Raw genomic sequence first — 27,110 nt, 5'->3', positions numbered from 1 at the left:
TCACAAAAATTAAATTGACGCAGACAGCTCAAGGAGTAGAGATGTGAAATCCGAATTGGTATGAAGAGAATATTAGAATGAACTAAATTATTGGGGATCAGGAACTGCTTTATCCTCTGGTCATCACAATAAAAACGCAATGAATTATTCTGAAGAAATATTAGGTATCTTGCTGATGAGGCCGAGACTGTAATTGTACAATTGGGTGCTCAGACCGGAATTAGTGATAGGCAGATAAGCCTTTGATTAAAAAAAAGGTGTAAGACGACAAAATACATAATAGCAAAAGCCACGCCACACACAGACATATCCAAAGAAGAGGTCTGATATCCTGAGATGAAATTATTTCTTGAATGAAGTCCTCTCAAAGACCAAACTTTTCTCCAAACTGCAAAAAAGATACGACGCAAACAGAACTGCTTGTAAAGTCCAGAAGAAGCATCAGTTAATTTCTGCTCCCAAAATATACCATAAATGTATCAGAGTCCAGGCACATTGTCTCAGAATACATCTTTCATAGTTGTACACACTTAATTGTTCTGAGTGATGCAAGACTTTTTTCTTTATTTCATTAATACTTGAACTCTAGAAGGGAAGGGAATGTGAGAAGGACTTAAAGATCCAAGAGCAGCTGAAGGGACCAGTGTAGAGCTACAACAGTGCTCAGATAGCACCAGTTTCTCACATTCTGACCCAAAAATGCGAGTGCATTTTAATAGTTACAATTACCCACCAGCGAGGGCCATTTGGGGTGCCAGCACCTATAATCTGCTTTGTAGAAATGAAGTAAGTTCTGTGAAGGTTGAAGCAACAGAATGAATCTGATCAGTTTTCTGTGAAGTGAATTATAGCACCACTACTTGTTTTCTTTGTTTTTCTGTAAAATGAATACAAGGTTTTTATCACAGTCATGGATACGTGTATTGTACTGTAAATATAAATTCCCCTTCATATGGGATAAGTCACTGTAGCAATGCTTTCAAGTTAACGAACCTTCTCAGTTCATTACAGATAAAAATACTGTTTTTCTACCTTTAAGATAAATGAATGAACTAATAGTTGTGTAAACGAATTTTGAATTTCATTTCTGGTACTGCAGAAGCAGCAACAGTGATTTCTTTTGATACATTTGAGATGTATAAAGATAGGAAGAAAACACTAACACTTCAAAAACTACCCAAACTGTTTTTAATTACTTTTCTAATTTTTTTTTAAATGAAGACTTAAGAACTTTCTTTTTTTTGTGTAACACATAGCAGATCTTATTTTTATTTGCAGCACTGCGAAACAGTGTTATTTACAACTCTAAATTATTTTGGAAGTCTTTGATTCATTTTCATAAAGCAGCAAAATGAGGTTTTGGATTGGATGCATGAGATAATAAGAACTTGCTAGAAACAGATAACTCAAGAATATTTCTAATGGAAACTCCCAGGCCCCCCAAACTCTTCCTGGTATATTCTTATATACATATACATATATATATATATACACACACAAGCTGTACTACTGTCTTCATAACCCACTCTCTTATCTGAAGTAATTTACATTGTTGAAGCGAAACCAGCCTGAAGTAACTCATTTGAAAGGTTTTTCATTATCTGAAATAATGATACCTACAGCTTACACTTAGGATTCTAATTTCATTTCCAGAATGGAGTCTGCTGTTTGGTTGATCTTAGTAACTGAACTAAGCCATTAGTCTAATTTATATATATTGCATATACATGGAGAACAGAATACGCTTTTTCAACTTGCAGCTTAGATGATGAAGCTCAAATCATTTGCGAATGATTGGCTGCCTGACAAAAATACAGACAGAAACAATTCTTTGGTAAGAGTAATTTCCTATATGGGAATCTTGCTAAATACTCAGCTCTTGACAGATGCTCCAAAAGCAGCAAATATACTGGGCGTTTATTCCCATTTCTACTTGTACAGAAGACTGTGACCTTTCTTTTGACATGTATGTCCCACAGCTGTTTCACAGTCATTTTATATTACTTTAATAAGCTAACAGGTGTAGACTTTCTCTCCAAGCAGAACAGTGGAACCAAAACCACAGGGATGATTGCGAAAGGAAGCATTTACAGGAGCGTGGGTACAACGAGACCAAGCACTTGAGTTTAGACCACTTTAGAGAGATTTCCTCTTTGCGGCAACTTAGATTAGCCTTAGTGCCTGGGTAACAGTCTTCAGCATGTAATAGCTGAGGACTGCCAGGAGATTTTTAACAAAGAACTTTTAACTTCTCTGCAGTGCAAATACATTCTTTCTCTCTCTCCATGTCAGGGCAAGAAGCTCCAAATTTAGTGATCAGCAACAGCCTTGTACAAGATTGCTCTCTTTTCTAAAAGCATTCCTCAAGGGAATGAAGCAGTTTGAGAAAGGGCAATCTGAGTCTGGGCTGAATACAAATCAAATATATAAATGAAGCTGCACATCACTTAGACTTGCTGCTGATAAGTATTGACAGCAGCATGGCCTTTTCCCTTTCCTTGGACCTTCTTCTCTTCGAGTCTGACTCATATAGATTAAAATCATTATGCTGCTCTTCCATACTAGTATCAAGATGTTCCTGACACTACACACGGCCAGGTTTCAATGGGCTGAAGGGTTGTCTATTAGGGAAGACTTATTAGTGGCCATTAGTTTCAACAAGCATTTAAGAGTACCTACCTGTAAGTGTTGCAAGCGCCTTTTTTTTTTTTTTAAGGAAATGTAGTAGTAAGTCGTAAATTCCAGTCTGAGGTTAATTTCCAAAGTGATTCTATACTTTCAAAATTATTAAGTTATAATTCCCTTCCATCTTTAAACTACAAATACCAGAAAGAGTTTCTCACTCTTTTGACCCTGGCTAATATTTTGAACTGTCTCTTTCAGATAAATGGCTTAAGAAAGCTGTATAGTTTATCTCCTACTTGCATAAAGGAAACATTATTTCATATCGATTTTATTCCAAATTCAGACTGGAATAGGGGTGATTGGTGGGGTAGGGGAAGCAGCTTAATGAATATGGAGATATTGAATTTTGTAAGAAGTCCCAGTGAAAACAAACAAAGAAAAAACAAGGATGGGAATTGTATTAATGTTTCTGCAAGTCAAAACATTTTTATTTTTAAAAAGGAATAAAATAGTATATTTGAACCTGCACAAATAGAGCCGTTCTGAAACCGGATTCAGATTGCAAATGTTTTCTAACTGAAAGAAACCAAACAATCATTTCTCATCTGCTTCAGTTATGAAACCAAGCCAAACCATCTTCCTATTTATCACACCACAGCCCTTCTGAACTATGTGCCTGACTTGTAAACTACATCCCAATCCAACAGAGATTTATTTAAAGCTGGGAGGAGATGATGATGAGTTTTGAATGAGACTTGTTTATGGCTGAAGACTGTATCCCAGCCTCCAGCACTCTGATAGCCAGCACTGCAATTCTCACCTTGAATCAGATAATATAGGGAAGGTAATCTACAATCAGCTAACAAAGTTTAAAGATTCAGGTTTTGCCGCATTAAGATCTAAATTGCATTTAATAGATTGAGGGATAAAGTCTCATCAATCTATCTTAATATGAAGACAAAACATCATATTTGATTTCTACCTCATTACAAAAGTAGTGAGCCTAACCCCTAAAATGAATGCATTTAAATTAGAAAATTATTTTGAAAAAATTCAGAAAATTGTGAATTTTTAATTCAAACTATTGGTAGGAAAATTTAAAAGGAACTGAGATAAACTCTGACAGAAAGCCAATTCCAAGATATTTGAGTTGCAGACTTTTTCATACTTTTGCTGTACCAAAATATAGTGGCTATTCATGCAGCAAGAAAGCTTCCTGATATGAATTCAGCAAGAAAGAGAGCAATTACATATTCTGACCTATATTTCTTCATTTCTCAAATATTTTGAATACAAGAGTGATTTCTATTTGTATTCTACAGTTTTATAGGTCCACCAATTGCAAGACATTCTAAAATAAATGGAAATTGTCTGGATGGGCATCATCCAATTTCTAATGGACAGGTGTTCATATAAAAATTCAACAGTATCGGCGACAAGCCAGCAGTTACTGGTGGGGTGAGGGGCGTTAAGAAATTATGTGGCTAACAGTTGAACTTCCTATTTAAGCACAGGCATGATCAAATTAAGTCAAGGTCAAGTCTGTGACAGAGCAGCTGTGCCATGCAGCAGATAAAGACTGCTGGGGGGTGTGTGTGTGTGTGTGTGTATATATATACACACACATATAGTAAATTTGTTTTGCTTTTCTAATCCACCATTCGTGTCTTGCAACTGAAGGTTGCAGCAGGAGAGACAGTGGCCTCCTGCACTCTCAGCCTCTCCTCTGGGCTCTCCAGGCTCGGCCCCTTCCCAGGAGACGAGCCTGGGACCTTTGTGGTGCAGCAGCCCCCAGCACTCCCTGCAACACCCAGTTGCCCACCTCTGGCCTCCAAGGAAAGCGTCACAGCTGTCCAGCATGGCAGAATAACCAACCACTCTCCCCACACTGAGTAAGAGAGATGTTTAAATCTCCCAACCAGAAAGAAATGACTGGGCTGGGGGTGAGGTTCTTGCCCACAGAAAATTTTACTCTCAGATGTATCCAATCTAGAACTCATATTAACATACAGTGGTTTGGGGCCCTGTAATGCTTTGGCTTCACAATCTATGATTTTCCGTTTCAGTAAATGAAAATAAATTGATCTACGGTAGTTAATACACAGGTACTGAAAACAGTGGCTGTAATTTTTTGGTACCCATCTGTCCTCCTCTTACTCCATCTGTTTCCTTCACTCATTGAATTGGAATCCTGCTTCCTGAAATGGAATCCAAACTCACCCGTGTAGCACAGTAAGTTACCCAGTTACCCAGCTGAAAGACATTTCCAAAATAAATCACTCTCCTTGTAAGCTGTAGAAGGCAACAGACATCGATTTTGTTGTTAATACGTCTGAGCAATCCTTCTCTCAACAAAATAAACAACTGTCAGTAAATTTCCTCTAATTTCAGATTGTGCACTTCAAAATAATACCATAAAGGCTCATCAATATAGTCAATTATTGATTATACCTTGGGGACTTTCCACCGATTCCACTTCATGCTACTTTTAAAATGGTAAGTACCTACATAACTGTATGACATTATAAACTGGTATAGATTTTAATAGCTATTACAACAGTATAAATGCACAGTATTATATTATTTCATTGGATAGCATAGCTGTTATTAAACTGTGTTGATGGACTTTTTTTATTCTTTGACAGTTCTTTGGCCTGTAAATGATTAAAGATTTTGATCTGTCTCTTTACACTAAATGTAAGTGTTTAACAGGAAAAGAAAACCTAAGAAAGCCCTCCCCCCTTTACAATCCACAATGAAAGATATAAGGGCTGAAATTATTTTTTTGAGAAATCCTGCATAGCACAAGTACAAAAGCCACTACTAGAAACATTTGTATGGAATACCATAAACAAAGGATACTTCTATTATTATCTCATCTTAAGGCAGCGTGGTAAGCAAGGTCATTCAAAGGTCAAGAAGGGGGGTGTTGCTGTTGCTCTGTAAAAGGGTTCACATTTTAAATAGAAGTTTCTCCATATTCATGATGTCTTTCTTTCCTATACTAACAAGGTATCTAGAATACCTACATGCCTTAAATACCGTGTTTTATGCATTTACCACTTCATTATTAGCTTTATAATGTAAGGGAATAGTTACATTTTATTTGCAGCTACGAAGGGCTTTTGACATATAGAATATAGGAGAACACCAGCATACAGAACACAGTTCACAGGAACATGCATTTGAACACACAACTTTGTGACGAGGGTGATAGTGACTCAACTCGTCACTTTTTTTTTTTTTAAAGCCCACATATTATTTTACCAAAATTTCAGTAGCATAAGTGCCTGTAAGAATTTTATTGAGGCAAAGGCAGTAAATTACCTAACCTCTTGAGACATATGAGGAATATTTATGAAAGAAGGGAATTTAAAAATATGTAGTGAGAACTTAAGTTGGAAATTAAATCTTTTTCCGAGATGAAAAACAGAAAAAAGTGCTGGTAATAGCACTTTGTAAAATAGAACTTTCATGTTAGAGATCCATTATAGTGATGTAGGTGACTTAAAAAAATGAGGATAGCAATTCTTTTAATCTTTATGTGTACATTTAAATACATATAGCCCATTTCTCCTTTCTATGGCAGAATTTGAAGTACTTACAAAGGAAAGCAAAACCCAAATTGCTGCTGTTAATCATACAGAAAAAAATGAAAGTCTATATACCTTCTGTGGTCTTCTAAAAAGCATTAATAGTAAAGTGTTTGCATCAAGTTAAAGCAAAAAAACACTTATATGTGAGAAAACAGGCATCTTTTTGACATCTGTGAGCTACTTCTTTTGATCTGCCCTATAAATAGAAACTAATTATGGAGAGACTAAAAACAAGACAATGCCCTAGAAAATAAGAGAGACTGTCTTTTTAAAATTTACTCAAAATAGAGTAAATCCATGTCATACAGATACGCAAGCATTAAACACATTTGGATTATAAATCTTTTTCGCTCTATTCTTCCTCCTTTTATATGCAATGGTTAAACTTCCACGAACTCCATTCAAAGCAGAATCAGACTTGATGTATTCTTTCTGTATGTAATATTTTCTGGCCTACAGAGTATCAATATTAATTGTGAATGTCAGAAGAACTGTACAGGCTCTGGTGAAAAAAGTATTCAGTCCTCTAAATGAATACCTGAGCTCTGACTTTTAAGTGAAGACAGGGATCAGCACGTCGGATGCTGTTCATATTGCTTTCTTACTCATAAGCAAAACCCAGAGGCTTGAGGAGTGCCTAGTAACATGATCCATTCCTTCCTGGGAATTTGATATTAAGGTTGCTTGGTTTTGTTTGGGGTTTTGGTTTTTGCTTGGTTGGTTTCTTTGTTTTGGTGTGTGTATTTTTGTTGTTTTGGTGGAGCTTTTTTTAATAACTTTCTTCTCCTGCTTCGGTTATAAATGTAACTTCAGAAATAAGTATGATCCAAGGCTAACTTCCAAACGCAAAAGCTGACACAATATAGGGGTCAGCAGTGAGGCTGAAATTTCCAGTTAATATGGTGAGCGAATCCTGTCCAGGTGGGTGTGAAGGTCTCTCCATTTCAAGGATACTTCAGCTGCCAATTTTGGACAGCAGCGTTTCCCAGACTCACTGCAGAAGTGCACATCAAGCTGTTCCTTAGAGCAAACAGCAACCTGTTCATATATCAGCAAAATTTGGCTGGCAAAGGACAAAATAGAAGGCACTTCAGCCACTCAGAGCTGGAAAGCACCATTAGAGGGACTGAACCAAATGGGGAAAGTTATCTTCCTTGGGAGCTGGGGGAGGAGGTGGCTGCGTGGAGCCGCAGAGCACAGCCGAGTTACAAGGTGCATGCTGGATTTCCCAAAATTAAATACAACCATGGCCTTTATTTTTAGACATCTGCAGTAAGTGAAGGGAGATTAAGATGCCAGAAATGATTATCCTTCACAGGCAGAGTCACTCAGGAATCCAATCTGTATGATTGCAGATACTTGCAAACATTGATTCACCAGGATACGGCACTGAGCTACAATTCACATAGTTTTAGCGCCACGCAACAACCCAGCAGTCAAAAAATTTGTCCCATTAGAACAGCATACAAACTGACAATCTGCTACACTGCTTTACAAAGCCACCGTGGGAGGAAATAGCTTTACCTTTGCCTTAGCCTGCCACCTGTCCACACCAAAGTCAAAATGCTTTAAATTATATACAACATTGGTCAGGCAGTAGCAGCCATAAGCATTATTCCTTTCCCCCACCCTTCACCTTTAAAGGGACTATTCTGTATCCCTTCAGTCAGGGCATGTACACTTTCTGTGAAGAAAATAAACCAACTGGATATGCATCAGTGTGCAAAAAAGCACAGTCTAGGGTGGAACGCACAACCCAGCGCACACGATCTCTATTTGCTATGTACTGCTGCCCTGATGTGCTAAATATTTGCACAAATATAAGGAACGCTTAATGGCAGAAGGAGGCAGCACTTGCAGCCTAGACCAGTCCTAGTCTGTGCCTTCACAGACCTTCTTCAAACCAGCTGGACATTAACCTAAATAGCACTGACGAGTTTCAAATAAATTACACATTCTTAGTCCTAACTTCCTGTTTCAGAGTTCAACAACATTTTAATCAATCCTAAAGTAAGGACAAAATGAATCATGTAACTCTAAGTGGATGCATTGGGCATGCCAAATGAGGCAATAGGCATAATCATTTAAAGCAAAAGCAATTAGATCACAGGGAATGTATTTAAATAGTTACAGCAGCAATTATTCCATTTCCAGCTACTTGAGACTATGAGACCGTAACCTGAAAATTTAGTCAATGACTTTTGGTTTGTAGACAAGTGATAAACTGCAGGATCTTAGCTTTCCATGGTTAACTGATCAGAATGTGCTTTTAATTCATTCTTGGTTTTTACATTTTATTCTTAATGTAGAAAATCTGCATATGACTGAAATCTGAAAGTGCAGTGTCAAATCAATGGAACTTAAAATAACAGGGCCTGTTGAACCTTTTGGTAATTTTTCATATTTAATTAACAAAAAACTTCACTTCTGAATTTTAATTCACTGACAAATAACTTCATTAACACAAAATTATGATTGCCTGTGGTGTCTCCTGCCCTTCTAGAAGGCTGGCTTCAAAAACATACAGACTTTGGAGGGGGAAGGTGGCAAGAAGGAAACGCCCTGGAACAACCTTAGCTTGCATTACTGACAGCAAAGTTCCCTGTACAACTCAAATTAAATGACATCTCGGAGGCAAGAATAGAGCAGCGATTACACAAAGCAGGTTGTGGGAATGATGACTGGAGGAACCTGGCAAAAAAAATCTTCATTAATTTAAAGAAAAGAAGGAAAATGTTGACAATGTCTTCACATAGCCCTTTGAAAGAGAGGGAAATTGAACATTTTTAATGCTGGGGATTCAACATACCAGTGATGTTTCTCTCATCACCATGTTTTTTCTGCTACTAATAAACACACACAGAGATAGTGTCATATCCTCCCCATTTCCCATAACATGATGCTCTCAACTTTTTTTTTTTTTTTTTACAAGTCCATAAATCTTTCCAAATCTTGTTGCTTAACCTTTAGTCATCTTGTTATTATCGAACTTTCCAATTAGTAGTAAATTCTAAAAGTTTTTCAGCTACTGAATAATTATTACCTTAACCTAGAATTTGTAGTCACAGAAGCATTACTCATTTTTCCAAGTACTTCAAAAAGTAGCAGCCAGTAACAAATTTTAACCTTTCCTCTCTATAGTGTGCTGAATGTCACAGTGAGCAGAATGAGTTTTGTCACTGATTTTAATGGGACTAATCTTGTATCTAATTAATATACTCCTCTGAACAAGACAAAAGTTGGTGAGCTTATAGGCTTTAAATCTCCACTTGAAAAATAGTTTCTTCAGAGACTTCTCTATGAAGGATTTCTGCCTTGTACCCGGACAAGTGACCCAGGGTGCTGTGGGGTAGGGCTAGCACAGCATTATACATGTCACCTCGGAATAGAACAGATTGGTTTGGAATCTTACCCTTAATCATATTTAAGCACAGATTCCAGAGACTATGGACTAAAACACAGCGCCCTGAATTCCATCTCGTATCTTCAAAAACACCTGGTTTCTCCTACCTTCTCTGTCTGGATAACTCCATCAAAGAGCATTGATTACACTGATCTTTGTTTCAGAAATAGAAAGCTAAAGCATACAAATCTATTTGTCACAGCTAGAAGACACAAACCAAAACATTTTAAAAGTCTTTTGTGGTATACAACTGGTAACCCTCTTTCTAACACCGTGAACAAAGGGCCAGGACTAAGCATTGCACATGGTTCTGTACCCAGAGCCCAAGGAATCTGATGAGTTTTCACAAAGAAGAGCTTATAGCATTGTGCTCCTGATCAAAGAAAGTTTGGAGCAACTCCAGCTTTAAGCAATATAAAACAAGCTAGCCTCTAGTACCCAAGGGTGGCGAAGCCTGAAGGAAATATTGGGAAGAACAATATTTAGGCAGTCTAAATTTCCATTTCAACCTTGAATACAATTCTATCATCATATAAATGAATTTGAATTTACTAAATTCTGTGTAGGAAAAAAGTCTGTTTACAAACCCAAAAACTTTATGACACAAATATTTGAAACAAAACCTTTTCCTCCAGCATAATAAAAAATGGATATGAATGAATTTAAGGATTCTTTCTCCAACAGGTATTTAGCAGCAGTTTCACTCACCTAACTGCTTTTACAATAACAAAAATCAGTCAAGTGGGTTTTTTTCAAAATAAGGATGAACCAAAGTGATTTCACGATGAGGCCTGAATCATCTTTAGTTCTTCCTCTTCAGAATTTTTTTTTTCTGAAAGAGATTTAAGAATGGGTTCAGTTGTGCCACATTAAGGTTCTAATGACTGATCAATAGGATACCAGATTCAAAACCAGAATCTCTTCTATCAAAGAAAAAAAGGTGCTCCTGACTACAAAAGCAGTATGCGTTTTGTCTCACTATATATAATATTGCCATTATAATTTCTTACTAGACAGCATATCAGCTAAGAGCTTCATTTACTGTCCTCTTTTTTCGTTCACCGATTGTAGCATAGGGATATGGTTAAGACTCAGAAGTCATTCTGGGGGAAAAGAAATTTAAAAAATAAAATTAAATAAAATTTTAAAAAACCCACCACACACACAAAAAACAACCCACAAACAAAACCAACAACCAAACACATTCAAATTCACCAATTAAGCTACATTCCAGCTTGAAAACTGAAAACTGCTTTCAGTCACAGAATGGCAGACATAAGCAACTTGCTTCTGAAGATGATGAAGTGGGCTTCAAATACAAATCAGCAGGAAAAGTATATTATAGTATTAGGGAGTCTTGTTTTTCTTTTTAACTGATAGCTCTTGAGTTTCGTTCATCAGGAATTCTAGCAGATTTTTGTGTCCAAAGAGACAGAAAAACCTGCCTTTGTAAAACTTTAGTTCTATAGGAACACTAATGATATTTCTGAAAATGCACCTGCCTACAAGATGACTTTGGATCTTTAAACTGAGACATATGATTTGTCTGTCAGATCAGTGTCTGTTCAGCTTTGGAAAAAACAGCAGCCAGGACATTATGAGCTAAGAAAGTTGTTTTCAGCATTAATAATGCACTAGTACTTCTATTTAGGTTACTAGCTATTTACTTTGAACTTTATAATACATTAATTTGTCTATTTGTTTTTGAAATTACAGATGAGTGAATTTATGATTTTTTTAAAGATAACTTCAGTTCTTTCATCCAAGATGTCTTGCCTAAACATAACTGATAACCATTAAAAGCATCGGCATAACGTATTATTCACTTTCACTGTTTTGCTAGAATGCCCCTAGGTATAGAAACGATGTTTATTAATTATAAAAGCAGAGCAAAATTCAGGCTCATAAAGAGACACATAATTCATATTGTAGAATGTTCTTGCATAGATGTGGATTATCTTGACAATCAATTCACAAAATCAAGGGAAGCTTGGGACCTAGAGGGTACATTTTCAGAGCTTTATACAGGAGGTACACTTATTAATCCTATTAATGAATAATAGGATTACTGTATACATCACTTACGTGTGGCTTTCATAAAGTTCCACATTTAGACCAAACTTAAGCAACCAGATGAAATAAAATAAAAATCCTAGTAACATGTCAACTAGTGATTATTGCTTTCTATTCACATATAAGCTGCTCAACAGTACTTTTATGTCTTTGTTGGAATTACCACTGCTGGAAAGCAGTAATTCTAAGGCAGATTTTATTGGTTTGGCCACTAACATAGAAATGTTCCTGTCCTCCTGAATCTTCCACTTCTTCTTTCTGCATTGTAAAAACAGGCACCCTGATATCTCGATAAAAGATATTCTACTACGCAGCATAGCTGTGTCCTCTGCATTTAAAGGGGACATACAGGTTAAAGAAATGTAGGATCAGCATTTCTCTGACAGTGTCTGCACATCTGCTGGTTGCCAAGCTACAAAATACATTCGAACCTTTTGGGTTTTCATATATGAAAACAGTTTTTGAGGAAAGCGTCCAAACAAACATCTGTGGATTAGAGGTTTTTATTTGCTGACAGAACAGACACTACATCATGCCATCAAACTTAGCCACTTCATCTCTCACAGGCAATCTAAAAAATCTCCACGTTTTGTTGCCTGAGGATTTTTCTTTCTTATCTCTTTAATCTTGACAAAAGGACCATAAAAAGCATCATGTAAAGTCAGTTTTCCCAGTTACTATGCTAGACCATCTTACTAGGAAACAAATCAAAACCACAAGCTCATTTCATACAAGCTGCAAAACAATTTCCATACAAAAGTGATTTTGGCCAGAGTAAAGTGACAAAAAAGAAAGATCGTGGTCAAAAATTAAAATCAGCTATGCATCAGCTCAGAGATAAACTAGCTGACACTCCTTCCAGGTGCCTTGTATATCCATCATACCCTGCAGAATATTTTCAGGCTGAGATATGTTGAACTATTAACTTTTTTCACTTAGAAGAATATCCATCAGAAATATCCAATAAAAGTCTTTGAAGAAAAGTAATTGAAGTAAAAGTTGGACACATGACTAATTTTTCTTTAGCTTTATCTGGGGCAAAGTACTATGGTGAAATAAATTGCATAGGACTAATTCAGATATTAATTCTCAGCAAAGTATGAGCATTTCTACCACTGCCGTTAAATATTCTCAAATCCAAACACTGTTTCCTAACATACATGATAAAAATCCTATTTATAGAAAATTTTCAATAAAAAAGACAGAAAATTTAAACTAATTCAACATTGACAGACATAGGTATGCTTTAGATGAAATAATAAATCCACAGTCTTTGAGCTTTCCAGTTTTATAGATAAGAATGCAATTTAATATTTTTAATTCTGTGCAGATGGTTACTTTTATTCCTGTAAAGCAAGCACAAAAATGGTCTAAACTATCACAGAACTAGTATCTTCTGGTTTACTGTATAATTTTCTATGCATTTTAAAGGGACGAGACTATTGCTTATGAATTCTAATGAAAGGTATGGACTGAACCTTAATCACAGTGTTCTGAATGTCTCCAACTATGCAAGTTCAAAGCTGAAGTCTGAAGCCTCAGTATTTTGGACAGTGCAAGACAGTGATCCTGAAACACAAAAGTAAGCTGAGTTTGGATTAATACCTGCCCAATTACAGAACAATCTTTGTGAAATAACACCAAAAGATATCCCCTCCCCCAGAATATCATTGAACACTCTGGGAAACAAAAAGTGTCTCGTAGAAGAAAAGCGTTTAGCAATTCTGTTTTTCTGCTCTGTGCATCTGGTGTAGTTCTGAATGCACAACCTATATATAGCATCTCTGGATGGAATAACAAAAAGGGCAGAACAATGACAAACTCACTGAGTCGCCCAAGCAGAATCCTGCTTCAAACTCCCACCCAGGCAGCAAGTTGATATATACAGTGGCCAGAAATGGGTACTCCCATTCACAGATTATACCCTCAGCTTCAAGCTACCTTTAATTAATAATTAAGTAACATTCAAAGCACAAACCTTCCCTATTCCCAGTTAGCTAGGAGAGTTATCACGTGGTTTCAATCACTATTTAAAGCACTGAAGTTACCAAGCAGACAAGTTGGATATATGAGCCCTTCTTGCCAAAATATGAAAATGGTTTAAGCTCGCACCCCAGTTCTGCATACTTCTGAACAAAAGAAAAGAGAATCTGACAAATTAGCTTTAAAGGAACAGACTACAAGTGTAGAATTAAAATTACATCAGAGCATGACAGGCAAGGAAGGGAAACATTTCCCACAATGGTGATGGGTGGGAAAGTGCTGAAGGTGCTGGTGAGACACGGACCCTTGTGAGGAGCGAGATTAGGGATGGGAAGCATTACACATCTCTCATCTTTCCTCCCCAGTATCAGCCAGTCACTGCAAGAGTGTGTGCAGTGCACATATAGAAGGTGCCATATTTCTGTTAGGAAGGAGATTTTTCTTTTTTTCCCCTCCATGTTCTGCTGTAATTCATTTCCCCTTGGCACTCCAGCTGTAAACTTTGCCCAGTATGCGCTTTTATACAGCAGATAAACAGAACTAGCACGAAAAAAAAAAAAAGTATTTCAAAAAAGGTATTTTAATGCTCTGCTTTAACAATTATTCACCACGGTCTGCCTGATTACCTTGTTATAATATTTTATTTTGTTTGATATTTTCTATGATTTTTAAGCTTGCAATGCTACTTCATGTCTCCATAGAGCCAATATTCCTGTTTTTCACAGATTTTTAATTGTTCACAAAGGTATCTGGAACCTTAAGGTCTGCACAGGCTCCTTGACCCAAAAAGTTGTATTGGTATCACACAAGTCACTAATGGAAAAGTGACTCCGAGTAAAAGTATTGATTAAAAATAGCTTGATAACATTGTGGCCAACCATAATTTATACATCCTACCTCAGGGCAAGCAGCTTCTGACATATGCTTGGTCATGCTTATTGGAAAAGTTACAGTTTTTATATTTAGATATGTTTATATTTTACAAACAGACTAGGAAAAGAGATGAGGGAAAATTCTTTGTAAATCGAAAGGAACATAAACCAGCTAGAAATATATATTCAGAGCAATGTAATCTGCAAGTTACTTAAATGCACACTAGCCAATACTTCTGGTGATAATAATAATCTTAAATAAGAAGTAAATAGAAGTAAATATTTCTGAGCTATGTCAATGTTAGGTTTCGATTTTAATGCACGTGTGCAATTTTAAAAAGTGAAATATCCATTGAAGTCTTTGTACATGTTATCAGGAGAAAAACGTCTTTCTTTTCATTCCCTATATAGTATCATGGTATTAATATGAAAACTTTGTCTAAAGAGGCTACCTGGAGCTCTGTATTATACTGTCATCATATAGCCTGTTTATTGTACCTCTAGCTACATATTTGTGCACAAGTAGGTCCTACAAATCAGATAGATAGTTCTGAGGATCAAACTTCACCAATTGCATGTCAGGATTTCGACAATCAAGGTGCTAAGAACCAGCCGTTATACATCTATTAAAATGCAAACCACACAGAACTTCCAAGGTTGGTTGTCCATTTCAGGAGGACCGTAGCCTTCAAAAGAACTAAACAATACGATACGAGGTACCCACATGCAAGTGACTGGATGTTTAGGCTACTCGATGTGCTTCTATTTTCTAGCATTTTCTACTGTTATAGGTCATAAAGATTGTCAAAGAATGCAGAAAGTATTTGAAAGACTTTTAGTTGACTTAGCAGACATGGAAAAGTCACAGAGAGGTTCAGTAGCTGTTCAAGACTAACTCTGTGTAACAGGATAGATCATGATACAAAGTAATGGCCTGTTCTCATCTCCTTAAGAATTCCATGAAAAGTACAATTTGGCCTCGCACATACGCTGTAGTTGAGAACCATGACTAGCTATGGCTAGGGAACTCTAGCTCAACTATAAATTGAGACTGTCAAGAGGAATGAGCGGGATATCTGATTTATGATGCATAAATGACAAAGGAAGGCAGAGTAAAAGCCTATGAACAATTGTTAACAGTGCACAGCCAAAAGACACTCTAAACATAATAAAAATGCATATTAGGACACTCTGGGTTACAAGAAACATGAAAGTATCGTTGCACTTTCTTTTCTTCATGTGTGGATTTCACACCGATAGTACCTGAGCATCCAGGATGTGTGTTGCTTTCTCAAGAGAGCAGTGAGAAGCCTCAGACGATTCTTTTAAATTCTGGTTTCTGTGAGAGCACACACAGCCAGCATAGGCACAGTGAGAAGTGCCCCAGCTGACTCCTTTTTCTGAGCTGCACTAGGCCGTACAAGATTCCTACTGACTTCAGTGGTGTCAGTTTGGGCTACTTTCTGTCTAGAATTTTGTAGCATTTTACAGTCCACTGTAAGATGTTGATTTACCTTTATTATTCCTCTTCTTGGTATTTACTTAATTAAAACTGTTCACTAAATTAAATCCAACCATTTAAATGGTCTTTATGACATCACTCTTAAGATACTAGAGTGCTATTTTTGCTGTCATTACAAATCCCATTGCTTATTTGCTTGGAATTAAAAAAAAGGGGGGAGGGCACAAAACAACGGAAAAACACACCACAAATCCTCTATTCGCTCCTGCTCTCAATGTATGGATGAACATTTCTTAGATCCTTGGAATTAGTACATAAAACTTTAATTTTCACAGAATAAAATGTCAGGATGCTTCTAACACCACACAAAGAACAAAAAGGCTTCATTAGAATTGTGCTTTTCCATCTATGAGGATTTTTCTCACTCGTCTGAAGAGTGTACTATGAAGAATTATGCATGCCAAGACAAGAGATGTCTTGGTTGTTTATATAAATATCTATGCTGGAACTGATAAACATGGAATTTTCTGGATATCACCATAATGTAACCCAACTGTCCAATTTTGCAGAAGATTAAGAGGACTTTAGAAAAACTTCTGATAACGAGAAAGTTCTGTTAGATATTGTATTAGTTCAAAGTTTGACAGTTGCCTTATAGTTCACGTAAATATGAAGCTATTTATCTGTAACTATAGCATTCAAAAGCTAATAATCGTCTAATCTTGCAAAAGACAAAGACTCTGGTAAAAGGTATAGAAAGAGATTTTTACTTCCCCCAGAGAACTCCCCATCCTAGAGCACCTAAAACCTCACAGCCATACCTATGAGAGTCATCTGAAAGAATCACTATCTTGTTAAAAAAGAGTTGGGAAATTCTGTCATATGACGTATCCATATATATGTAGTAAGGTGGAAAGAAAAGACAGCTCATGTCAGTCAAACCATGTACAAAGTAAAATTTGACAAGCAGATATTTCTGGAACCAACACTACTGCTTAAACATCAGCAGTGCTAAAGTTTGAGCTAAAGCAAACGCATCTTTCAGTTCACTTCAAAGTGTAGAAAAAGAAGAGGTAAAAGGCATCAGATGGGATCACTGAACCAGAAGATATTCTCCATGACATCCCAGTCTACCAGCAACTACAATACTCATTGCATGGCTAAACCCGAGTTTTAAAAGACCACTTATGACAATAAAAGCAAAACTGCAGATCTAATTTTAAATGCCTGGGGCACCATTCACTCAACTGAAGACAGTAACAGCGGTACTCTGCAGTTAAGCTGTTCTGAAGTTTTCATACTGGTCACCACAAAATTAGGCCAGCCAAAAGTCAGACTTTAATTTTCTAGAATTCTCCTTCACTAACAGTTATATACAGCTGGGAGCAGCTCAATGCAAAACAGAACTGGGTAGGAAACTATTGTTTATTTCTGAGAAACTGAAAAAATTGAAAATGTTGTCCTAAATAAAATTCAACCTAGCATATTTCTACTCATAAAAAGGTCAAAATTCAAGTTATTACAAATGTTTGGTTTGAGTACTTACTCTTTTCAAGCTGAGGACTAAATTAAACAAATATATATATATCAATAAAAAAGGCTCATTTTCTACCAAAAATATGCAATTTTGAACCTGGAAAACAGAATGTAATGTATAAAGAATTTTAAATCAAAACCAAATCATTCTAAGAAAAATATGTGTTTCATACATAAATAAAACATAACTTGTTAATGAAATATTTATTCTGGGAAAAAATATTTCAGATTGTAGTATTTTCAGTGAGATAAAAGTGATTAAAATTGTGGTAGCTGCAAACGATATTAATTTCTGAATAAAAGGATGGAGAGGTAGTATTGTATGGCGACTCGTTAATGGTATTATCTTTCTGTATATCCAGTATTAATATATACCCACAATACACTTAGTCTTAATGAATACAAAATATTTGTAAACTTAGCTCAGTGTTTTCCTAGTGCAAATACTTCAGCAGATTCAGCATTCCCCAAATTTGCCACCTCTGTTGTTTTCTATAGGACAACTGATGGACAGGATCCTCAACATCTTAGTAATCCTGTTACTAACAAAGCTGTAGCATTCATAGGTTCTTAGTATTTTATACTCCCAGTCAGGTATGTAGCTGCTGATTATTTGCTTGCAATGAAATCATGGAATGACAGATCTTTTTACAGATGTTCAGAGAATTATTCATTCTTATTAAGAGATTTGTGACATACGCAGACTTTGTATTTAGTAATGCTTAGCCTAAAAGTAATCAACAAAATATTAATCCATATCTAAATGTTATTGGGAATGTCAGAGAAGCCTTTGAACAGCAAAAGCACAATCTGCCTTATGTACCTGAAATCTCAGGCAGGGTTGAAAAAACGTAACACAAGAGTGTCTTTTTCATCTTCCTATGAAAGTGCCAGCACGATTAAAACCATCACTCATAACACTAAATCAAAATCTCTCAGTATTACTTGTTAAAACTGGCTTTCAAGATACGTGAACAAAAAGACCTTTTAAAATAAGTTTTAGGGAACATATAAATTGTCTGAACACTGCCACGGACAATCAGTTTTAATAGCATATGTCCCACAGCCTAGTATGGCTACTTGCTGTTCTGGGAGCCTGCCAAAGAAAGAGACCCATCCAGAAATGATGAGGGGAAAAAAAAAACAAACCTCGAGAGAAAACTGATAATAACCCATAACTTACATTCTTCTTTATTCTAAAGCCTTTCATTCAGCATCCATCATCATAAAACCAGTGTTCCTGGCACGGCATGGATTAAATCTTCATTTTAATAGAGAAATAGGTTTTTTTAAAAGCCTGAAATTCCCTATCTATTGACAAACTGTACAGTAGCACATTCAAGGTTTATCCTACTGTGCAACATTCCAGAAGAGCATCTGAGAATTACTAATGACAGAAGCATCACGGAACCATTGATACAATGATACAAGACCGGCTAGGCTTAGTAGATAGAGAACAGCTAAACAGCAGACACCACAGACCAAATCAGCAAGAAACCTTACAGTACAATTAATATCTCCTAAAATATACTCCTCTTTTAACTTCTAGGAAGTGTTTCACCAGAGGAGAATATTTGTTAAAGCGGTGTATACTTCCCTTTATCTAAATCATTTAAGTGAACCTTATTTCTGACAGACAGTAGCCAACTCCAGTTACCAAGGGTTCCTTTTGCTATTTAATAAAGACCTTCAGTGTGACCAGCTTGAGCAGTCTCTATCTGGGCTCTTTGTAAATAAAGCTGTGTCTGCCCTGAGAAAGCACAGCACGAGTGTGTGCTAACAAGCAGCGTTCTGGTTCAACCACTAAAAGAAAATCTTCAATAGCTAATAAGAACAGGCCATGACAGCATTTCGGATGCTGAGCCCAGCGCGGCTGGCAGACAGCTCAGCTTTAACAGGACTCACAAGTTGGTCTCTTCCTACACTACTCCTCACATCAAACAATTCAGCCTTTGGGCTTCTCACCTTAACTAGCAGCGTGAGGAACAGGCTCCTCAGAGCGGAGAAAGGCCAGGTACCACACCTGAGAGAGGACAGGAGGAGACAAGCACACTGGCGCAGCGTGGTGGCAGCTGCCAGGCACACGTGCTGCTGGGTCTGCGCTCCCCACCTCCTCCTCTGCCCTGGCCCCACAGCTCGGTCCAGCCCGCCAGCCTGGGGGTTAAGCGTGGTCCAGAAGTTTGCTTCTCTGAAGTGTGAAGTGTGTTGGAGAGACCCTAAATCCAGACTTGTACCCAATACCCCATGGTCACGGTGCCCTAACCTCCATCTGGCCAGTTAAAGCTCTTGCACTCTCCAGAGATTCATGGATCAGGAAAAAGGTGAGAAGGAGTTTCGCAGCCTAATAGCTCTCATCTAAGAACGAGAAGCTCTAATTTTTATTTCTGCAACTACTTCTTTCTTTTGTATTCAGAATAGCAGGCATCAGATGAGTACCTTAACTTGGAAGAGCTCAAACACAGAACAGATATGAGATCTACAGCTTTCATAGAATCAGAGAATGGTTGGGGTTGGAAGGGACCTCTGGAGATCACCTAGTCCAACCCACCTGCTAAAGCAGGTTCACCCAGACTGGATCACACAGGAATGTGTCCAGGTGGGTCTTGAACGTCTCCAGAGAAGGTGACTCCACAGCCTCTCTGGGCAGCCTGTTCCAGGGCTCTGGCACCCTCAAAGTAAAGCCGTTTCTCCCCATATTCAGATGGAACCTCCTGTCCTTCAGTTTGTGCCTGTTGCCCCTCATCCTATTGTTGGGCACCACTGAAAGAAGTATGGTCCCATCCCCTTGACACCCACCCTTGATATATTTATAAACATTGATGAGATCCCCTCTCAGCTTTCTCTTTTCCGGGCTGAACAGACCCAGTTTTCTCAGTCTCTGCTCATAAGAAAGGTGTTCCAGACCCCTAATCATCTTCAAAGTCCACTACTGGACTCCCTCCAGTAATTCCTTGTCCTTCTTAAACTGGGGAGCTCAGAACTGGACGCAGTGCTCCAGGTGCAGCCTCAGCAGGGCAGAGTAGAGGGGGAGGAGAACCTGTGCAGTGCCTCCTACTTGACTAGTTTGAGACAGGTCCCCAGCTGCCACTGTGAAGCTCTGAGTTCAGCGATGGCAATTTGGGGAGCCACACTGCAAAGCAATAGACTGAGATGTTCTTTATTGGTAGCTGCCTACACCCCTTTACCAAATCTACCTGTTTGTCAAAGTTAGGACCACAACTAAAGCTGAGACTGAAGAAGCCTTTGAGCTTCTTACAACAGGTGAATTTATCAAAGAACTTTAAAATATATTTTAACATAGTCTGTGACATAAAAATCAACTTGCCTCTGACAGGATCTAAACATTTAGGACTCTTTCTTGGCTTTTTTGCTGGACTTCTGATATTTTATCTTTGCAATTTATGTCTATGGTGCAACATTTTCAGGAACAATAGCAAGTGAAATTTTAAACTTTTATTTCCTTTTATATAACACTTCTTACATTCTAATCTGTGCTGGTTTTCCACTATAGCTGAACACTCATTTCTTTTACACATCTCTTTTCAGATTTTCCAGTAGTCAGTGGCTGCAGTCATCTAAACAATGCACTATAAATATCTGCAACAGTACAAAAGGCTCTGCTAGCATGTTTTTAGGAAAAATCATACAGAAATACTGAAGTGTCGCTTTAAAATAACATTAGTTTCTGGACAGATGTGAAAGAGCTTACTTTCATATTAGTCCATGTAAGCCTACATAATCTCCTAACAATCTGGGATCTAAAAGACATGGTTTGTGCATCACCGCATATTCATTTGACAACAACTTTGATAATGTGCTTTGGTTTGCTAGGGATGACTGAAATTTTAAAGCAACTGTGTACCCCAACAAGCTCACAGAAATGTACAATTTATGGTGAGTCTTCAGAAGTGCTCTGTATTCGTCTGACTGCTTGTACAGCTCCGGGGATATCAGCATAGTGGAAATGAGCAGTAAAATGGCTGTTGATTTTAATAAAATCTAGCTTACACAAATGATGGATGCATTGAATCTCTAACCCTTACTGGGTACCAATTCCTCTGGGCACTGTCGTTTCCTGGTATTCTGTGTACTTCCAGATGTAAAAGCCCCATAAAACAAAATATTTATATTTTAGTTTTCATAAACTGCTTTCACAAGTCTGGCTACTCAAATCTACATTAATTCAGCTCTGGTTTTATGCAGCAGATGGTTCAATGGAACTGACCTTCTCAGTCTGCTAATGTCTCCCTTTAAGCCAAAGGTTCATTTATAACCGTCCAATATCCTTTAGACGTCAAGCAGACTGAACTGAGGCACACTTTTCCTAGAGGACAGAGATGTGGTAAAACATCTCAATAAATGAAAGAAATTACTGTGAACTTCCAGGGAATAGCAGACATTTTCTCTTGGTTCAAACTACTTATGCTGCTATTTATAGAAGCTCCATTGATGTTAAGGACTTTTCAAGGCTGATATGGTCTGGTCTGGTAGAAGGATGTGCGCTTTCTGCAGAGCTTGGAATCTGGCCCCGAGTTACAATGAAGCTGGAATGAGTTGAACCTTCACAATTTATATTTTACAGAACAATGACAGTTCGCAATATATTTTTTAATCTTAAAATCATATTAGCTTCTACAAACAACCCCAAAACACAAAATTCTAGCAAAATCATAGGTATCTCTGAGCTACCTCTGTATCTCTTATTGTCCCTGCCTAGCATAAATAATATTAAATACAAAATACCTGGTTGAATGCAGCAATATTTCCTTTCTGTTATTACTGCCCAGTGTTAAAGCTGAATATAAAACATTTTATTACTTTAACACTCACTCTAGGCTTCAAAAATGAGTGCATTTAAAATAAATCTTTGCTGAAAGCTTTATTCCATGTCTCAGTTGTAACAAAGTCTATTACAATAACATGCATGAGATCTAGAGGTTCAGTACAAAGATGAGTTTATCTTTCATATCCACAGCAGGGAGATAGCTATTTCCTCTCCTGTCAGGATGATTTATTCAATAAAAAGAGAGAATATAAATTTGAAAAGGCACTGATTTTTTTTCTGTATCTCAAGATACAGCAGAGATCTTAGGAAATTAAGAAAATGGACTCCACCATAGATACTACAACACTAGGTGTTTTGGAACAACAAACTGTATCTCTGGGGAAAAAAAAAATATATATATGTACACACACACACACGTATATATATATTTTGCAAAGAATTCTATACTTTGGGTGGTTAACTCAAGGAAGTCTGTCCTCTGTGTTCCCTATGGTTTTGTGCTCCCTCCCCAATCTTTTTTTAATTTGTCTTCCTCTTAAGGAGAAGTTCATGAAAATTTCTGTACAGACATATATCCATGTAGCTTATATCCAAAGACATAAAACAATCTGCTTCTGGTGCACAAATTAGCAGAAGAAATTATATACAGGGAATTTTAAAAACTGAAGTTGAAGCTTAAGCAGGATGGCTTGGAAAACGTGAAGTACCATTGATAAAGAAGGAAAAGACAGACAGGGTTAAAAAATAATCATATCATTGTCTGTATTATGCTTTTTCATAAGGCATAGTGAATAGTACAAGTAGTACCAGCAGTAGAAAAGGGACTATCTATAGGCATCGACACTCTCCTCCATGGGTTCGGAGCCAAAATTTTTGTATTTCGTTCCCATCTGACACCTTATCTGAATCTCTTTCTCAATCTCTTCCTTTGAGTATATTTTCCTAAATTATGACAGGAAGAGTTGAAGTAGTGTAAAACTTATAATGAAATCTTAAATTTTTCCTAGAAAGTTTTGTCCTCCTAATTGCAGGAAATGCAATTTCAGCAGGAAAGGAACAGAAGAGAAAGAAATGGAGCTTGGTCTTTGCCAGCTTTATGGGACCAACAGTACTATGGCAACTAGAAATGACACTTATGAATACTTTTAGGAGGTGCTCGTTCACTGTAAAATTTTGCAGCAATACTGGAAAACAGCAAAAAACAGTGCCAGGAGAGGTCACAGTAACCACATGCTCTCTAATGAAGTTCTGGTTTATGCTATAAATCCAGGGAGTCCGTCAAAATAGAACTCACAAAAAAAGGCTACAATCAGTAACTCTCACTTTCATGTTTACTCCTTCTGAATGGGATTTTAAAAAAGGAAAGCTTTCCCCCAGAATAATAGCCTTTGGCAGCCTCTGGAAGAATGACATTGCGGTGACACCCATAACAGACTGTGAGCAGATGTCATGACAAGATGAGAACAGAGTCTTGCAACAAAGGGAACTGACCGCACACAGAGAGAGCTTGTGAGGATGAAGCAAGCATTGCTAAGAACAAAGAACAATGAAACCATAAAATTATATTATTTTCTCATCCAAATTTCTCAATAGCTTCATTCAAAGGCCCTTCTTATAAACTGATAATTAGGAACATTTTAATTGTACGATTGTACAATGAAGGCAACCATGATAAAAGGAATCACAAGGCCAAGCTTAGATGATGTAGATTCTACTAACATGAGATATATTTACTTCCTCAGACCTCTCTTCACACTACCCTGAACCAATGTGGATTTAAGATCACTATAATCACATTTAATAAGGTATTATGTTCAAAGTAATAAGAGCAGTTACTCAGTAGAGTTTACTTAGCATACAGGACTTCTGGGTCACATCTGGTTGACTTTTTTGTTGTTGTTATCTCGGTCAACTTTATGGACCTACATATAAGTACATATAAATGCACACTGTCTACACTGTTTGAAAGACCAGCATATGTTCTCAGTTTTCCCCTCTCTTACACATAGGTGTTACCTCATGATATATGCCCCATGTTTCTACTAAGATGGATAGTTGGGCAATCCAGCTACCTTCCATCAGCTGTATTTCTTCATGGTCATCCAAAAAGGGGTCTCTAGTCTCTACAGCTAACAACACATTATCATTATAATTATCCATGGTCATTTACTATTACATGCAGGCAATGGCCATACATATTCAGATACTGACCTGCATAGCTTAGGCATGATGCTAATGAGTTATAAATACATTCAGGGGTGTCAACAAGAGGAAATCAGAAAGGTGCATTACCCAATAAAGTGAGAAAAATCGTAAAACCATACAAATTAATTTCATTAAAGTGAGTAAATGTATTTCCCCAGACTCCTTTTGTAAAATCCCAATCATCCAAATAAATGACCTGTGAAATAAACCTCTCTCTAAATTAGTCCATAACCTTCAAGTCTTTCCCCCAACAAAATCTTTTGAGATTTTTACAGGACCACATCTGACTAATAAAGCCACCTTTAAGCTTCACAGGTTTATTCCTCAAGGAATATATCACAAAGAAACAGTACAATTTCCCCTTTATTTGCCTTAGTTCTAGGAAATCACAGGAAGATCCAAAGCACTGTTAGGCTGTGGAGAACTGGTCACCATTGCAAAATGCAGCAGTCTGATACTGGAAATATCTTTTCAAGAACATGCTTCTTGTACCCTACATTCTTTATACAAATTGACTTTTCTGTTTTCTGCCTTTATTCATCGTGTAACTATGTGTAAACTACTGAGTCAGTTTATCCTCAAACTTACCAGAAGTTACAAAATTGCACTCAGTATCCATAATATCCTACACCACTAAAGGCCTTGTATATATTGTTCAGTGTGGAGAACAACATGAAGTGGAAGAAAAAGCACTACATCTGTACTGCATTTCTCATATGCCATTTCTTTGTAACGCCATGTATTGTTATTCCAGATACATATTTAATTACTCATAATAAATTATTCCATAATTTACATGGGTAGGAAGCACGCTGTGCTAGAATATGTAACATAAATAGCAGTATTTTACTTTCGTACCATAAACATAAGTCACTTGCTAATTGGATTCTCACATTTGGACATCAGCCTTTAATCTCATGCTTCATTGACCCCAGGAAACTGCATTTGTTCTCGGCTTCCTAATTGCGATGTATCTGTCTGATAATAGACTAGTCAGTCAGACTCACCTGATGCTTCGTATTTTCCCATATAAAGTGGGGCCTGAGGAAATTAAAGGCGTCCTGTCACTGAAGTGTCCTCCTCCTCGGTGTCCTTCAGATGATGTTCACAGGAAAAGCAGAATGCCAGTGATCATTGTGTCTCACGACTCCATTGGAAATGCCTAAAATGGATAGAAGAGGTTTGGTTCAAAACCACAGAGTAACGCTGCCAGTCAGAGAGGATTTTTGATAAAGGAATGCAATTTAAAAATACAAATCTCCAGACTTCCACTGTAAATACAAGAGAATGACTTCAATGGGGCAAGAAAAACTTTTCATCAGCTGAAGTCCTGCCCTGTAAGTCCTACAGGATTTATAGAATTAAATTCCTATTGTCTTTCTGAAGTCTCACTGCCATATAATTCTTTTAAGCCTCTTTTTCACCTTTCCATCACAAAAGTTCCATCAAACCCATGCAAATATATTTTGAAATACAGATTAGTTCTCTCATGTTTAATAAGTCTACTTAAATTATTTTTCAGCTTTGTTATCACTGAATATTGTGAAGTCTTCCAATGAACTGAACATATCTCTATTCTGTTCAAACAAGTCGACTTCAGTGTTAACATTTTAATGACTTATTTAGAATATAAACAATACACATGCTGAACACCCAGACTTTGTTCCAAAGAAGCAAAAAGATGATCCTTTGATATATTCCCTGTTGTATTGCAAATCAGAAACATAGTTCAGGCCCTTTGTTGTGTTTTGCATAGTATTGTCCATAACACTTTCTCTGTTTACTTTTCTTAATTATTACAGCTAGGCCTTACTCAAACATAGAATCAACCAGTCTCACAGGACACCAGCTTCTCTGGCTAACGATAGGGCTGAATAACTCCAAGGACCCCAAGCCTCGTATTCATTCCTGAACTTGTGTCGCAAATCTGGAAACGATTTCACACCTGAGCAACTTCATAAACCTCTATGATGCGATTAAACCCGGTGAGACGGGGCGCGCTGTGCTGGCCGGGGCGCGCTGTGCTGGCCACGCCACGGCACCTCCCGCGCTCCCGCCATGGCATCGCCACCAGCACCCGCCAAGGCCCGCCTTCCTCCGCACTGGCCAATGGCCAACACGGACCTCGCAGAGAGGCGTTCTGACTGGCGGGCAGACACAAAGCTGCCACCGGATTGGCTGTCGGGGCCTCCCCTGTGGCGGGAGCAGTGGTCCCTGAGCCCGGCCCTCCCCCGGGCTGCCCCGGGGAGCGGCTCGACTCAATGCACGGCAGTGCCACACAAACCAAGTTTTATTTTTCTATCCCACTTTTTGACGGCAATACCGCTCGTATTTTACACTTAGTCAAGCACAGAATCACAGCATTAAACGATTTCTAGTTAATGCCATATTCTAGTTCTGGTTTTATTTCCAGCTCTGTTGGAGAGATCTTAAATTTTAATCAATCTGCTTTGACGGGATTTTAATTCAGGAATATATTCTTACTTGGTCCCATAAACATCTTCCACTTTTTTCTACATACAGAGTCTACATTTAGGGCTTTAAACACTTGATACCATCCTATTAAAAT

General features: G+C 37.5%; 1 protein-coding gene across 4 annotated transcripts in view; it reads left to right on the top strand.

Annotated features, from left to right (window-relative positions):
• B3GALT1 (beta-1,3-galactosyltransferase 1) overlaps positions 1-27,110 on the top strand; it is a 198,603-nt gene that overhangs the window by 137,342 nt on the left and 34,151 nt on the right. For 2 of the 4 annotated variants that reach the window (XM_065638184.1, XM_065638187.1), the window contains exon 1: positions 4,923-5,121. The gene's annotated coding sequence lies outside the window, so the exon portion shown is untranslated. Of the gene's footprint in view, positions 1-4,841; positions 4,858-4,922; positions 5,122-27,110 lie in introns of those variants that run through there. The other 2 variants (XM_065638186.1, XM_065638185.1) reach the window with 2 other exon arrangements.

Source organism: Caloenas nicobarica, chromosome 6, assembly GCF_036013445.1.
Source record: "Caloenas nicobarica isolate bCalNic1 chromosome 6, bCalNic1.hap1, whole genome shotgun sequence".
NCBI lineage: Eukaryota > Metazoa > Chordata > Aves > Columbiformes > Columbidae > Caloenas > Caloenas nicobarica.
Note: the sequence above shows the minus strand (reverse complement) of the source record. Positions and strands in the feature narration are given on the sequence as shown.